Source organism: Carettochelys insculpta, chromosome 2, assembly GCF_033958435.1.
Source record: "Carettochelys insculpta isolate YL-2023 chromosome 2, ASM3395843v1, whole genome shotgun sequence".
Classification (NCBI taxonomy): domain Eukaryota; kingdom Metazoa; phylum Chordata; order Testudines; family Carettochelyidae; genus Carettochelys; species Carettochelys insculpta.
The window spans coordinates 51,315,525-51,329,794 of NC_134138.1; the positions used below are offsets into that span (position 1 = coordinate 51,315,525).

Here is a 14,270-nt window from a genome sequence, read left to right on the forward strand (position 1 = left end):
CTAGCCCACTGCATCTTTTTTTTTTAAGAGAATTCAACATGTAACTTGCTCTGTAGCTTCCTCCCTGCAGCAGGAGATATGTGGGCCATTCTATTGCATGTCAGAATGCTTGGTAGTTCTTAAAGAAACCTGATAAATGATTTCCTTCTAGGTCAGCAGTTTGCAAATGGTCTTTCAAACTCGATTACAATGGTTTATTTCCCTAAGGGCCTGAGGATAATAAATGAAAGAATATATGTACTTAATACTTCTCTCCTTCAGAAAGCCTTCATATTTCTTGGATGGGAACCGAAGTCTATTGTCAGACTATGCCCCATCCATTTCCTTCACAAGTGAAAATTAACCAAGTATTTTATGAACATAAGTGGAGTCTTTGACTCTTTGAGCCACCACTATCCTGACATCAGTACAAAAAGAATGAAAAAAGTTAGTGAACTATACTATGCACTAACATTTCACACCTGCTTTGCATGGGGTCAAGTAGCTATGTATCGCACTGATGAATCAGGATCACAACAGGCCATATATCTGCTGACACAAACAATTAATACCCTACAAGTCGAACCTCTCTAGTCCGGTATTCTTTCATCCAGCAGCATACATGATCCAACATGATTTTAGTTATCTGGATGACCACTTATCATGTTGGGTGGCCAAGTTTCCCATGGCCCATAAAGTTTGTTTACACCCACCAGTCCTGGCTATCAGGGTTCTGTGCTGTTATTGAGCTGTAATTTACCCCTAAATGCCTTCCAAGGGCCCAGTAAACAGTGGAAGTGTTGGTAATGTGCTAGACAATATTGACAGTCTGTCATCCAGTAAATTCTCTCAATCAGCACCAGTCAGGTATGGAGGGTGCTGGACTAGAGCAGTTCAACCTATAATAGCATCTTATCACAACTGCCATATCACACAAATCCATAGTCCCATGAAAATCACCTGTTAATTACCAGCTGGTATCCTCCTGCCCCAGTAATGTGTGGTTCCAAAGCACAGAAACTAGTGGAAAAATACAAAATTCTTCCTTTTCCTGAGTTTAATCTTTTCCATATCAAAATTCATTGTCTCCCTGGGTTTTCCACCACCACCAGACATACTCTATTCTTTCTGTTTTCCTTTAGTGTAGGGTGACCATCCATCCCATTTTAGCTGGGACTATACCTTTTTTTTAGCTCCCTGGAGAATGTCCTAATTTAAAAAATTAAAAAGGTTAATTGTCCTATATGTTGCAAAGCAGGGACCTGAATTTTAAAGAGACAGCTCCTTAAGCAGCAGGGAATGTCTGTTTAAAGAGCTAGCTGGAAAGGCTGGAGGAGGTGGGTGAGCTCTTTAAACTCACTGTTACCAACAATCTGTTTAAACAGGCACCAAGGTGATGAGAGGGGGTGGAGGAAAGGGGAGGTTATCAGAAGCCAGAGTCAGGCTGCTACACTCTCTGCTCACACTGCTTGAGAAGGACAGAGTAGGCTGTCTCAGATATTTCCCGCCACCACAACACATTGCTGGCAGGTAATAGGATTGGAGTAGGGAGGGCAGGGCCCTATGGCAGGGAATGGGGACAGCCACTTGGAGGAAAGGGCGGACTGCTCTGGGGAAGTTCCACTTAGCTTGGTAGCCCACAGGCAGCACAAACAGGCAAGTCTCTGGAGTAAAGGGCAGCTCGGCCCAGGCCAGGGGTTAGATGGGTTTGGAGGAGTCCCATGAAGGTTGTGGGACAGGGCTCGGGAGGGAGCAGAGACAGGAAGAAGGAGACATGGAGGAGGACTGGTAAGGGTGGATTAACTCTTCTGGAGGCCAGGGCTATTAGATTTTGTGGGACCCCCTAGGATTTGGGGTGAACACAAAAATTATGGGTTCAGTATATGGGAAGGAGATGCTCCAGGCTGCTCCAGAAGGCTGGGGTGTGAGTGGGGCTGAGGATGCTCCAGCTAGGAGGGCATGCTCTGAGGTACAGCCTAGGATGAAGGGTTTGGGGTGCAGCAGGAGGCAGCTCCAGGCTTGGGCCCGGGGGTTGGAATGTGGGTGGGGGCTCAGCCTGGCCCACTCATGGATGGGGAGCAAAAGGGGCAAGTACCCAGGATCTCTGATCATTTAAAAGGTACTGGAAGCCCCAGACACTTTTTAATTGCTCAGGCAGGTGTGGCAGGTGGACCCCCGCCCAGGGAAGCTCACCCCCTGCTCCATTCTTTCAGCCTGTGCCCTCCCTCAAAGGCCAGAGCCACAGCCCCCTCACCCTCAGAGGAGGCAGAAAAAGGTGAGGTGATGGGAGAAATAGGGTGGGGGTAGGGAGTTAGGCTGCTCCACTTTGCACAGGTGTTAATGGATTAGAAGGGAAAGAATTATTTTTACAAGATAATTCTTTGGGAATTTTGTAACTGTCTGAAAACTGATCATTTTTTTTTTAAATCCTGTGTTACTTTACCAATTGACGTAGGGTAAATTAAAAACTGGAAGAACTTTCCCACAGCTTCTGTTTCTTTGACTTTTCAATTAGAGTTGGATTTCCAGATAAGTGATTTCCAAAAAGTGTTAGCATTTATTTGGGAACGGGTATTTGAACCATTAATCTGCAGCCCTTATCTTAGTCTGGCTCTGCCCTGGGGAATGCAGGAGCTAGCTAGGCCAGGACTGCAGAGCTGGGGAGAAAAGGGTGGCCCAAAGGCAGAAACTAAGAAACATATAGGCACCATAATTTATCTGTTGTAAATCCACTGACTCCAGTGAAATGTAATTGGGTGGGAGGTGCTAAACAGGCCAAGTAGGTTTCATTCTCTTTTTATACTGCTGCAAAAATATCCAGTGGCTTACATTGTTCCAGTACTCAGCCCCAGGGCTGCTCCCTGCTCCCAGTGGCCTGCCCAAACTCCTGCCCCTATCCCTGACTCCTGCCTTCCTACACACACACCGAGCCCTGATTTCCAGCAGCTCACTCAGATACCCCAGCCCTCCTGCACATTCCCCCAGGCCCCTGCTCTGGCTCCTGCACCTCTCTCTCTCTCTCTCTCTCTCTCTCTCTCTCTCTCTCTCTCTCTCTGTGTGTGTGTGTGTGTGTGTGTGTGTGTGTGTGTGTGTGTGTGTGTGTGTGTGTGTGTGTGTGTGTGTGTGTGTGTGTACACACATCTCACTACCAGCCCACATGCTGGAGCACAGCAAGATGAGGACAAGGCAGGAACGTCTATAGAGCAATAACCACTCCATTGTAGGTATAAATATTTTTAAGTTTGCCTATTTTTGTTCCAATAACGCAGTATATGGTTTAAATGGGTGCTCAGTCAACTTAATGTTATACTGAATATTTGTATGGCACAGTTCTGATTGTTTTGCCATTGAACTCACTTAACTCCAAGCAATTTTACCAGCTGTCTTCACATAGGGAAATATGGTTACCCTATTTTAGTAGCAACTAGCCCTGACATTTAAATAACTCTGGCTGTATTGCTGTGCCAGCTACTTAACCCTTCTGTTCTTAATTTCTGGTCTTCAAACCTAGCAAGAAACTTAGGTGAAGACTTTGATCCTACCAGAGCCACCTTGTAGCTACAACAGCTCCTACACCACCCTCTTTTCAGGAACTCTGCTCTCCCACTTTTAACATGTAACACACATGCCTGAGCAAAAGGGTGCACGGCCAGGCTGTCCTGGCCTCCCGACTATTGTCAGCTGCGGAATGGCCCCGGCAGACTGTTGACAGCTGACTTAGTTTAGCTGATTTTAATATGGCTTTAATTTGTACTGGGAGACCAGCCTGACTGTTGAGGACTGGGGAGGCTGAAAGGTGCCTGTGACTGTGCCCCTCCAGTCTTTCACCAAACGCTGATTATTTGAACTGTAGAGTCTGAGCCAATGTCTTTGCTCCCAATGTACCAGGAGAAGCTGGCAGGGTTGCCTGTGCGAGGAATAACCAGCTCCTGTAAGGATTCGCAGCATCAGACCTCAAATTGTGTAATAATAATAATAAAGAAGTTTGCACAGGTCTGCTTATTCACACATACAGTTTAACGGCACAGTCCAAATAGTCTCAAACATGTTCCTTTGCAGATCCAAGAGCCATCAATTATCTTTGATTTAATGATTGTCTGTCATAACAGTACGTTGTGCCTGTAATTGACAATGTTGCCATTAATTATTGGAATGCTAGACTACCCCATTTCAATAACAGAAGACACTTCTGATTTGTGTTAAGGATGAGTTGAGCACTATGAAACTTTTACTCCTATTCTCTTTACAAAGAGAAATGTTTCAATGTTCCGTACATACCAGTTACACATCGGGCAACTAATATTTCCATATATCTTTTGCCAATGGAATTAATTCCATGTTTATCAATAATTAATACAAAATACAATCTTCTCTTCTGATCAGCAGAAGGCTAATTGTTTCAGGTCTGATACGTATATTTGTGTTAACATTTCTTTAAAAACTTTTTAAACACCAAGAGGAACCAATTTGGGAGCTAAAATAACATAGGATCAGATTTTCTCATGGTATTTCAGTTCATGTATGATGGAATTATGAGGACACTAGTGCCTATGGTTTTTGTACTCATAAGTGGCTCTTTAAGACATTACAAATGTCTGGTTAGAGGCAAACGTAAAAACCAGGATTTATCAGAATGCGGTTGCTTCTGTGAACCAGAATGCACATCTCCATCTTTTGTAATCTAAAAGTGAATTCAAGGAAATCAGCTCCACTGGAGGTGGGGGTAAAAATAGAGGTTTTAAAATTGTATTTTCCCATAATGTGTCATATTTCTGCCACCTATAATTTGCCATGAACAGAGAGGCTTTAATAAGAACACTATGTCTGCAAAAACATAACTCGCATGGAACTCTAATGTCTAAACGTTCATTCAGGAAGTTATCAGAACTGCTCAGCAAACCATTTTCCACAGAGCTGAACTAAAATCCACTGAAAGGATTTAAAGCCCAGACCCGTTCATGTGTGTATGTGCATGAAGGGTACGAATACCCGCCTCCATGTCCAGTTTCTCTCCCTTCCTCCCTGCTATGTTGTGCAGGGGGAGGCTGCAGGGCATGATGGAAGAAGCCAAGGCACCCTCACAGCTGTAGTTCTTTGGACAGCTCCCTGCCTAGGCAGCTGGTCCCAGAGCATGGAAAGGTCTACATTTCTTGGCATGCCCCTTGGCTACTAGTAACAGTAGAAAGAGGGGGATGAATATTTTGGAAATTTGTTTTTTGCTTACAATATTTATAGCAAGATCTCAGAAGGTAATTTCTATAAAACCTTTATTACTGTATGCTTTTTAGTATTTTATAACAAAATCTTTTTACTAGTCACTGTTTCCACTCAAATTTTTCACTAACCCATTTTTTGAAACCCTCTTGCTTATTGTTAAACCAAGTGAAAATGAATGGATGCCTCTAAAAGGGGACCATTCCTGATTACCTTTTAAAAAGGAATAATCCACTGAAGCCTAATTCTTCTCCCATTTTTTCCACCAATAGAATTTCTTTCTTTTCATGAAGTTTCGTCTCATTTTCAATGGGGTGAGTGAAAGAAGAATCACATAGATTAGGCCAAAGTCTGAGATGGTATGCAAAATTGTTTGTTAGACTCCTTACATTAACATGTATCGGAGGGGTAGCTGTGTTAGTCTGGATCTGTAACAGCAACGAAGGGTCCTGTGGCACCTTATAGACTAACAGAAAAGTTTTGAGCATGAGCTTTCGTGAGCATCTGATGAAGTGAGTCTGTGCTCACGAAAGCTCATGCTCAAAACTTTTCTGTTAGTCTATAAGGTGCCACAGGACCCTTCGTTGCTGTTACATTAACATGGACTCCTCTAAATTACTTCCTTGAAGTGGTCAACATTTTTTGTCAAAACACTTCTTTCAATTACATTTCAATGCCAAATTGTCATCTCAGTTCCAATTTTCCAGGTTGTCTGCTGGCAACTAGAACTCACAACCCAACATATATCACAAAAATTATCTTTTTTCCATTCATATATACATGAATATGAAGCAAATGAAAATTTGGCATTGAAATATAATTGAAAGAAGTGTTTTGACAAAAAATGTTGACCACTTCAAGGAAGTAATTTAGAGGAGTCCATGTTAATGTAAGGAGTCTAACATAAACAATTTTGCATACCATCTCAGACTCAGGCCTAATGTGTGTGATTCTTCTTTCACTCACCCCACTGAAAACGAGATGAAACTTCCCGAAAAGAAAGAAATGGCTTTCAAATGTGTGTGTGTGTGTGTGTTCTTGGTTAAAAATATAAGAGTTTTGATTTTTGAAAACTAAACTTATTTTTAACTGAAAAATGTTTTCAGAAGCAAAGAATGTTTCAGTTTTTTGTTTCAGGAGTTTCATTAGAAAATATCCTCAATCAATTTATAAAAAAAGAAGCAAAGTGCTTGAAAGCATCCTGCAATAAAACTAATTGGCATTTTAGACCATTTACGATAATATGCTTGTGTATATAAAAGATGGAGTCCAGTTTGTATAGCATTCATTGAGGATATTGGAAAAAGATGTACATTTCACCAACTGTCCCCCCGGAGTCCCAGCTTAGACTACCTTCTGAACAAGGAGCAACGAAATTTCTCTTACAAGTGAGCACAATGTGAGCCAAGATAAATTACTACTATCTCTAGAAAACAAGAGAATAATTTCAAAGCAGGAAACTTAGTAATGACTGAATGCACTACTTAGGTGAATGTTTCTTGTCTCATTTACTTTTTGAAAGCCATGGAATACAGTTCAACTGACTCATTGTTAGCACCTCTACTTTCCAGATTCTGTTTAGCTATCGCAGTCTTTCAGGTACCCATGTTTAACAGGGATTTGTTCATCATCTTTGCTATGTGAGCTGTTTTGAGATGAAAGTAAATCTAGATAATAAAGAGAATATTGTAGATATCTCTTAAGTAAATCAATAATACAAATGGCAGACAGGTAAATATTAGTAAGGGAACTCTGGCAACAGAGGAAGCATTTGCTTGATCACATACATAATTTAACTACAATGTGAACACAATGGCAAGGTCACACAATTAAATAAGAAAATGTCAAGAAAAAAATGAAGAAATAAAGCTTCCAAAAGCAGTTTTAGTTTCACCCTTCCTGTACATTTCATTTTACGCATTTTACTTTTGAAACAGTAACATTGTGCCTTACACTGCACCTTTTACCAGAAAATAGAAAAGAAGACACCTGTGTCACTTGGCAGACATACACTCCTGTTGATATTTTACATTCCTGACTTAGTCTTTTTAGCTCTATAACTTTAACATTGCACCTATACCATTACGGCATTTAGTTGCATGCCTCACTCATTTGCAGAACCGAGGCCAGCATGAAATGAGTGATTTTTGAAAAGTGATTTCATGTTGTTCTTTCTCTATTCCTAGCTTTCTTTTGACTGAGGGGTGGAATGAGGCCACATAGAAGTCAATGAGTGGGGCAGGTGTGCTACGGACGTCAACAGAGTGAGGATGTCACCTTCAGGTCAAGGAAGAGACTGTGTCTTCCTAGAAGTGTGTATAGAACTACTGATAGGGTACAAAATGTAAGGAGTTACTATAATCCTAAAGAAGGTAGAATTCCTATAGCCATCCTTACCTGAAGTTTGGCTGTTACTGGATACTATAGTTTTATTTTAAAAATGTGAAGCTATAAATAAAGGAAGTACTGTCATCCCCTGAGATGGGCCTTCAAAATGCACGTATCTCGCATTTTGCATGAGGGGGTGTGTTTGGGGGTGCAGCACCGTGGTGGGGGGACAGGAGAACCGCAACCCCGACAGGAGAATGGTAGTGTAGCAGCAGCCTGAGGCACAGCAATGACCTGTTCTGTGGCACAGCCAAGGAAAGCTGTTTTGTGCTCCCTTGATCCCTAATGATGTTGCTCTGTTGATCAGCCAGTGGGGGAGATTATGTCATTCAGAAGTTTCAGCAAAACTCAGCTTGGGACCCAGAACTGTACGCCCCTGTGGTACATTACATTGCTACCAGGATACTACATCAGCCTTTACACATCATATGAGTGAGTGTTCTTCATCCACTGGAGACAGGCCCAGTGACTGGGGGCTCTGGGGAACTGGAGACAAAGGGGACTGGGGCCCCCAGGACTGTTATTTCAAAGGGGCCCAGAGCTCCAGCCACTGCTGAAGTAACAGTGGTGGCAGCCAGAGCTCCAGGGCCCTTTGAAACACCACAGAGCACTGTGCTGCCACTCTTCAGGCAGCTCTGAGGAAGTGCGGGGGACAGGGCTGGCTGCCCTGAGCCTTGCCTGTTCCCCCTCCTTCCCTTGGCCCCATCTCTTCTCGAGGTGGGGAGCCGGGCCCGTGGCAGCTATAGCACAGCTGAGACATTCACCACGACAACAGGGCATCAGTTAATATGTGCACTTCAAACGTATTATCCTATGCTTAGTTCTTAGAATCAACATAATCCACATTTCTATTTAAGAAAAAACACTGAAACCCAAGGAACAGCAAGTGCTCTCTGAAAAAAACCACATTCTTCTAAATCAGTGGAAGAAAAATTGTTGTGTTCTAGTTTCTCCGGCTCATTAAGCCTAGAAATCTGATAACAGACTTAACACCGCTGGATAATGTTCAGTTTTAAAGAGGAACAAAGTAAAGCATGCACAGGAATATATTAACCTGTTATATCCCCAAAATGAATACCGATACTTGCACTGAATGGCAATTTGCTAAAGATGTTGGAGAGATGTATGGGACACAAATTAGCTAATATGTAAACGTATGGACCTGGCCTGAATGTTGATTGTGGATAAGAAAGGGACGCTCATCTGTGGTGTATACAAAAGAAATTCCGTCATCAAAACCAGTTTGTTTTCTAGTATTGTTAGCATTTTTAAGGCTTGGAGATGAGGACTATAGCTGAAAGTGATGTTAGCAGGCTCCAAAGAGCACAAATTCACATGCCGCTGGCCAGGGTATCATAAAGCAGAGACAAGAATGATTCTTTTCTTTTCCCTTTCTTTTCTTTTGTAACTGAAGCAGTCCTGGGATGTTATTTCCAACTATACTGCTATGGTTGCACCCAGGTCAGGTGCCCCATCTCCGAAGGTAAGTTGTGACTGACATCAAGGACTGTGTTTCACAAAACACCTACCTCCTTCCTGAGCCTGGGTTGCCAGCATTTCTGTATTGATTGCAAACCCACTTTGGAATCACTAAGCTATGAAAGCCTGTCTGGACCCTGATAAACAATGTGGTAGTAAATTCAGCCCTGAGTATAATGAAAGACATGAGCTAGACCTCAGGTGACCCAATGCCAAATATGAGACACCTGGTAAAATTGCTCAGACTTCAGCGACTTCAATGGAAGTCAATCAGACCTATGTGGTACAAATATTCAATATAGCAATATTTATTGAGCACCCATTAAAAAGACATACCTCACTTTTATAACTGATAGGTAAAAAATTAAAAATATATATTTTAATGGAACTGAAGTTAGCCAGAAGTTTATAATGGAGAATGCTACATGCTCATGGTTTCTAATGCAAAAGTTTTCTTCTTGTCTTGCAAAGAGGTGTATATGACATTACAAAGTCATCATTTACCAACTGTAACCATGTACATGCCATGGGGAGCTGGGAATGGGGCTGCAGCCCTGTGGGTGTGGCTCACAGATGCCCCAAGTTCTGGAGAGCTGGGAACAGTGTTGCAGCCCTGCCCTGAGGGAGGGGCTCCCCAGCTGCAAAAGGTGGCTGCCCCATGGGGGGTTTCCAGCTCCGCTGGTGTCTGCCCTGCACTGCAGTGGGAATGAGGCTATCTCTCCGCAGGGGTCTCCCTGGCTGGAGGGGCAGTTGCCCCAAAGAGGGGTCCCCTTAAAGTCCTAAACAAGGAGTGAGTGGGGGACACATGCTACCTCCTCACCCGCCCCAGCATGCCCTGCCTTAAAAGATGGCAGGGCCCCAAGCTCTCTCTCCTGCTGCTGTCTGCACACCTGCCTGGTCAGTGCTGCACATGCTCTCTGGCCAGCTCCTGCTATCTGCAACTGCAGCTGCACTGATGTGGGGAGGAGGGCAGCTCAGCAGGAGGTGTGAATATGGGACAATTAGCCCTTTTTTGTTAAAATAAGTCTGGACGCCTTCCTGATGCCTGAAACATGGGACTGTCTTGGCAAAAAGGGGATAGATGGTCAGCCTAGCTAGACCACAGTCCTATGCTGCTAAAAATACAGGGCTAGGTGGTAGCTTTAACTCTAGCTGTGAGCAGGGAAGATCACAGGAAAAGAGGCAGTCTCAGGCAACTACAGCCTATATCATTTAGGGATTTATACACCAAATTCAACACCTACATTACATCCAGAACCAAATAGAAAGCTAAGACAGCTAGCAAAGGGCTTTTGTATTGTGTGCCCACCAGCTTATACCACTCAAGAGGTGGGCATTTGCATGTTATATGAACAGTTGTTTCCCAGCAATTACAAAGGCATGCGTCACAGGGTCTGAAAGAAAAGGTCCTGAGTGCATAGCTAAATGCAGACAGAAAGGCAGTCTTGGCCATCATCAGCCCGTGGGATTGCACCTGGGATCTTCTTCTGCAGGAAGCAAACACTTGAATGCTAGGGGTATAAAAACTATCACCTAAGGATCCTTCCTCACTCATCTACCACATTCCGTCGAGACTGAGCATTAGCCATCTGGCTGTCATCCCATCCCCAGTTTCTGTCGGCACTGAAAAACAAAGGCATCTGATTATTTGGGTTTGGTGAAATTGAAATCTAGAGTCAATTGCCATCCTCACACTGATAGAACTGCAGTCTAAATCCCTTCATAATTTCCCCAGGAACATACGGCGCAGGAGAAAGTAGCAAAAGAGTGCTTCCTGGAACCGAACTCACTGATCTTACAGCAGAGATGAGCAACTGATCCAACAACTCCCCGCCCCACATACAACCTCTTCATCCAGCAAAGAAAGAACAAAGCTGAGGATAATGAATGATGTGATCCACCCCAGAGTGTGCAGACGAGATACTAAAGTCTAGTAGTTGATGCTATATAAGGTTGCTGGCAGACACAAAAGAATCAACGAAGAAAACACGTGGCTTTCTATTTTAAGGAACAGGCTATCATGCAGTTATATGCTTATGCAGCTATATGCTACACTATACTCAGGACAGCAAGCCAGGGTCAAGGATATCTAATCTTCCCTGAATGTTGCAGTTATGTTCCAAAAAAGTGGAAGAGGCTGGAGCTTCCTCGATACCTGGAAGATTTTTACCGTACTGCAGGAGGGAGGATGACCCTGCAAATCAGATCACAGTGAGAGGCCATTAGCATGAGAAGGAGTAGGTCTTATGGAGCTGCTAGGCTTTGTGGAAGCATAGATTAGTATGGAGTTAGTTTTCAAGGGGAGAAGTCAGGGATTACCACTGCATGAATAACTGGTTTTTCAGTTTAAAATATGAATTTAGCTTAATTTTGGGTTTGAAAAAAACATTTCATTTTATTTTGTTTATTAGGCTGCTGTAAAACTTGAAATGAAAAGGTTTTTTTTTTTTTCAATTAAAAAAATCAAAATATTTCATTTAGAAAATGTTGAGCAATCGGCCCTGGTGTCCAGTAGGCCCATGATGCCATCTTCCCTGGTCCATTTGTTCGATGGTCAAACAAGCATGATGGAGTGGATCATATGATGATCACCTGTTCCGTTCATTCCTTCTGGGACATCTGGCATTGGCCACTGTCACTAGACAGGATACTCAGCTACATGGACCTTTGGTCTGACCCTGTATGGCTGTCCTCAGGTTCAAGCACATTTTTGCTTCTGCTGCCTTTGGGAGAATCTCTTACGAACACCCAGAAACTGAACTCATTAACCCCTTTCAGAGCCCTCCTTAACATTCCATCTTGCTGTAATACCCACAAGAAGCTTACCAGTGGTTAGGCTGCTGCTGTGTTGAGATCACTGCTGCTCCTCACAGGAGGGGCTTACCAGTCCCTGAAATGGCAAGGAGAGGGGAAGCAGGAGGCGGCTCCCAGCTCCTCTTCACTTGCAAAGCCTTGAAACTGAGCAGAGCAGCATCCTGGGTTACTTTCCTGGCTCTAAGGAGTGGAGGGGAGCTAAGAGCCAGGCTGCCCCTGGTTCCTGGCTCCCCTGCACTGGCTGCCATCAGGAAACTTAGCAAGGCTGCTGCCCTGGTCAGTTTCCCTTCTCTGCAAGTGGAGGGGAGCCAGGAGCTGCTACCTGGTTCCCAGCTCCCTGCTACTGCGGGACCCAGGAAACTGGCCAGCTGATCAGTTTCCCGGGTCTCACAAGCAGCAAGCAGCAGGGAGACAGGAACCAGGCTGCCCCCTGGTTCTGGCTCCCTGGCACTCTGGGAGCCAGGAAACTGACCAGCCCTGGTGGGCTGGACAGTTTCCCAATTCCTGCAAGCCCAGGGGAGCTGAGAACCAGGCTGCAGCCTGGTTCCTGCCTCCCCTCAACTTGCATGAAAATTCAAGTTATGCAGTGGTTGCGGAATTGTAACCCCCACGTAACTCGAGGGTCTACTCTATGTTAAAACCAGTTATGGAAAAAGACAAGTTTGCTATCCCCTAGAAACTGGGGAATGTGGGGAGAGAAAAGGAGGTAAGCAACTTCTTAAAGTCCCATTTCTCCCCATTAGCATGTGGCAGACCTTCCTGGGGATTCCTTTCTTTCTCAGGTTACTGTGGCAAGGACACAACTAATTCAGCAGCTAGTTGATACCCTGACAAAGGATGCAGCTAAAAGCACCCATGATGGAGTGGTGCATATGGTGTTTTCCAGTTAACTCCAAAAGGCAGCAGGCCTCCTTGAGGAACAATGCTTTAGCGAGCTCCCAACAGACAGGTATGGTCCCCCCTTCCCCACACCTCAAACACACATTTCTGAGCTCTGCTCAAAAGTCACGATCAAGGCTTTAATTAGACAGTCCCAACAAGAAGCCAAATACAAAGCTATAGCGGGGATGAATTTGGCTCAACATAGCCTGACTGAACTGTCTGCAGATGGGCGATAGAGGATTACATCTCCCTGCTACCCCAAGCCGCTCATCCATGCCCCACTCCTTTCCTGTCCAGGACTGGTCTGTTTGTTCTTTGCAGCTGGTGATCAGCTGGCAAGAGGAATTGGGACAAATGCTCAGTTTTGCCAAAGAGTTGGGATGTCTGGGGCTGGGGCTAAATTCCAGCACCTTAGAACTCAGATTGTGCTGCAAATGACTTGTTCAAGTTCTTTAAATTTAGGGCCTGTGGGTATAGTCAATGGGAGTTATGCCATTAAACTTCAACCAGCCAGAATTCATGCCGTAGTATCTGAGTGGGTTCTAGCAAAGTGAGTCTTTTCATCCACGGAGTTAACTTTTATAGTCTTTACTTTGGCACCTTATAGTCTAACCGTTTTGTTTTTTTTTTGCGCATAAGCTTTCGTGGGCAAAGACCCACTTTAGCAGGTGCATCTGACGAAGTGGGTCTTTGCCCATGAAAGCTTATGCTTCAAAAAACCAGTTAGTCTATAAGGTGCCACAGGACTTCTCATTATCTTTGCTGATACGAACTAACAGGACTACCCCTCTGATATTTATAGTCTTTGAAGAGATCCAATATTTTTGCTGATACTAGCATAAACTATATTTTACTTGCATTATATATAAGTGATTGTAGTTTGCTACTTTGCATTAGACATCTGCTAATAATTACTCCAAACTTCCTCCAGTCTAGTCTTATTCCTACTTTTTACAAGCCTTGTTCATATCTCTAGTTGAAAGTTTGGCAGCTCTGTGTTTTCTCTTGCAAAAAATTATCTATGCATTTTAAGGAAAACTATTAATGAAAAATTTTACACATTAAATGAAACTCTGCATACCCCCCACACCCCATAACACAGCATCCCATAACTGACTAAGACAATAGCTTGACACTGGTTCAAATCAAAAGTGTCACCTGCTGAATTGCCAACACCAAACCTTGGGTCTCCGTGGTCTTTCCCCAGAGATCTTCTAGCTTCATCCTACCACGCTGGACTCTGCTGTACATATAAAATCGGATGAGATCATACTTGTGGAGAGAAGGAGAGAGGCACATTGCAGGTTTTCTCTCTCCACCACTCCTGATGACAGCAATAATGATCTGCCAATCGTTAACTCAGCAGGAATCCTTTCTGTAACCTTTACAATCTTCATTGAAGCAGCAAGGCCAACTCTGCTGTCAGAAATCAAAGCATGAAATATGATCGATGGAACATACAAAATAATAATAATAATATATAATATAATATATTGTAAATATTATATATTTAA

General features: G+C 43.6%; 1 long non-coding RNA gene across 1 annotated transcript in view; it reads right to left on the bottom strand.

Moving 5' to 3' along the window:
• Positions 1–14,010, bottom strand: part of LOC142008504 (uncharacterized) — a 71,858-nt gene extending 57,848 nt beyond the window's left edge. The window contains exon 1 of the long non-coding RNA XR_012644168.1: positions 13,915–14,010. This is a non-coding gene — a long non-coding RNA (uncharacterized LOC142008504). The remainder of the gene's footprint in view (positions 1–13,914) is intronic.
• Between the last annotated feature and the right edge of the window lie 260 nt (positions 14,011–14,270).